We start from the raw sequence: 3019 nt of genomic DNA, 5'->3' as shown, positions 1-3019 counted from the left end.
TTGGGATCTGATATCAGCACAGTCAAACTATGATCCTCTCTAGGAAGGAAAATTAAAGCAACAACTTCCACTTTACTGTTCTGTATTGATTGCCTTGTCACAAGCACATGTTGCTTTTAAAGTAATTTCTATCAGGATAGCTTCTCATAAATACTTCTCGTGAGCATTTAACTGATACCCATTTTTTGAAAGTCTTCTTGGCAACATTTATCCCAAAAAATCATTAAAACGCCCATACCCTTTGGCTCAGAAATTCTACTTAAATTAATTTATTATGAAATATGCAGAGCCCTCTTGGCTCCCTGAGCAGTGCCATGACGTTTGGCAAGAACCAGGGCCTTCACGAGAGGCGGCAAAAAGGCAGCCAAGACGAAAGTGCTTGATTCATTTTCTAAGAAAGATTGGTATGAACCACTAGATTCAATATAAGAAATATTGGAAAAACACTACCCACGGGAACTCAAGGAGCCAAAATCACTTCTGATGGCCTCGAGGGTTGTGTTTTTGAAGTGAGCCTTGCTGATCTGTAGAATGATGAAGTTGCATTTAGAAAATTCAAGCTCAGGAAAGTCAAAAAAACTAAGAGGCAGCCCATGGAATGGGAGAAGATATTTGCAAATGACACTACAGATAAAAGATTAGTATCCGAGATCTACAAAGAACTTCTCAAACTCAATACATGGGAAACAAATAATCAAATCAAAAAATGGGCAGAAGATATGAACAGACACTTTTCCAATGACATACAAATGGCTAACAGACACATGAAAAAATGTTCAAAATCATTAGCCATCAGGGAAATTCAAATCAAAACCACATTGAGATACCACCTTACAGTTAGAATGGCAAAAATAGACAAGGCAGGAAACAACAAATGTTGGAGAGGATGTGGAAAAAGGGGATCCCTCTTACACTGCTGGTGGAAATTCAAGTTGGTACAGCCACTTTGGAAAACAGTGTGGAGGTCCCTCAAAAAGTTAAAAATTGAGCTACCCTATGACCCAGCCATTGCAATACTGGGTATTTACCCCAAAGATACAGACGCTGTGAAGAGAAGGGCCGTATGCACCCCAATGTTCATAGCAGCATTGTCCACAATAGCTAAATTGTGGAAGGAGCCGAGATACCCTTCAACAGATGACTGGATTAAGAAGTTGTGGTCCATATACACAATGGAATATTACTCAGCCATCAGAAAGAATGATTACCCAACATTTGCAGCAACATGGACGGGTCTGGAGGAGATTATGTTAAGCGAAATAAGTCAAGCAGAAAAAGACAATTATCATATGGTTTCACTCATTTATGGAACATAAGAAGTAGGAAGATCGGTAGGAGAAGAAAGGGAAGAATGAAGGGGAGGTAAACAGAAAGGGGAATGAACCATGAGAGACTATGGACTCTGGGAAACAAACTGAGGGCTTCAGAGGGGAGGGGGGTGGGGGAATGGGATAGGCTGGTGATGGGTAGTAAGGAGGGCGTGTATTGCATGGTGCACTGGGTGTTATATGCAAGTAATGAATCATGGAACTTTACATCAAAAACTAGGGATGTACTGTATGGCGACTAACATAACATAATAAAAAATTATTTAAAAAAAAAAAGAAAAGAAAAAGAAAATTCAAGCTCACTCCTGAGGCTGTTCAGGGCAAACACTGCCTGGCTAATTTCCATGGCATGGATCCTACCCGTGACCAAATGTGCTCTGCAGTCAAAAAATGGCGGACCATGACTGAAGCTCACGTTGATGTCAAGACAACCGATAGTTATTTGCTTCCTCGATTTTGTGTTGGTTTTACTACAAAATGCAACGATCAGATTCGGAAGGCCTCTTAAGCTCAGCGCCAACAGGTCCACCGAATTTGGAAGAAGATGATGGAAATCATGACCCGAGAGGTGCAGACAAATAACTTGAAATTAGTGGCCAATAGATTCATTCCAGATGGCATAGGAAAAGACATAGAAAAGGCTTGCCAGTCTCTTTATCCCCTCCATGATGTCTTTGTAGGGACAGTAAAAATGCCGAGGGAGCTCACGTTTGAATCGGGAAAGCTCATGGAGCTGTACAGTGAAGGGAGTCGCTCTGGAAAGGCTACTGGGGGTGAGACCAGGGCTAACGTTGAATCAGCTGATGGAGATGAGCCACCAGTCCAAGAATCTGTTGAAAATTCAGACATTTCATGGTGACAGATAACAAAAAAGGATGCTCACTGCAGTGTTATTCGGGAGTGCAAAAAAATTAGAAACGGCCTAAATGTCAGCAATAGTAAGCAGGTTAAATTACTACTTCATCACGGGCCATCCATGCATTGGAATCTTACATAACAATCAAAAATGATGATGTCGCTCTCCACTTATTTTCCAGGAAATGTGTCCTGACATAACGCTAAGTGAGAAAGACAGGCCATACAACAGTATATATTATACAACTCCATTTTAATAAAAAGCATATATACTTATGCATAAAATTATTAGAAGGCTCAACCACAACATATTAATGATGTTATGTCTAGGTAGAGGGATTATCCGTATATATATAATTTTTGTTTCTCTTGGCTTGTCTGTGCTCTTTCATTTTTATTTCAAAAACGCGGATTACATCAGGAATATATAGAGTTCCAAATATATTTTTGTCAAGGTCTTTTGAATACTCATTAATTACACTCACCTTCACAGTTCTTACGCTGTTTGTCTTTCACTAGCCTGCCGGGACAGAGCGGTCCCTGAATACTGACCTGCCTCTCTTCTCTCCCCTTGACTGACTACTGGGGATTGGAGATACTCCCGGGTCCCAGAATCAAATAGAGAATACAGATCAAGTGTTTTCAAGTGTACCCCTTGAGCTGCCCCCAAACAGCCCCCCTCTACTCTTGTCAGGGAGGATCTATTCTCCAGAGAGCCCTTGGCCCGTTCACCCTCTCCGGCAAGCAACTCCTACCTCTGGCTCTAAGAACAGAGTGAACCAAGGACACTGATTTACTGCCCACCAAGGGCCTGTGCAGAGAGCAAGCCGATGGTG

At 41.5% G+C, this 3019-nt stretch overlaps 1 pseudogene; it reads left to right on the top strand.

The window, feature by feature from the left end:
- The first annotated feature begins 327 nt into the window (after window positions 1-327).
- On the top strand, window positions 328-2187 carry LOC113266815 (40S ribosomal protein S3a-like; annotated as a pseudogene).
- The last annotated feature ends 832 nt before the right edge of the window (window positions 2188-3019 follow it).

Source organism: Ursus arctos, unplaced genomic scaffold (genome assembly GCF_023065955.2).
Source record: "Ursus arctos isolate Adak ecotype North America unplaced genomic scaffold, UrsArc2.0 scaffold_34, whole genome shotgun sequence".
Taxonomy (NCBI): Eukaryota; Metazoa; Chordata; class Mammalia; order Carnivora; family Ursidae; genus Ursus; species Ursus arctos.
Note: the sequence above shows the minus strand (reverse complement) of the source record. Positions and strands in the feature narration are given on the sequence as shown.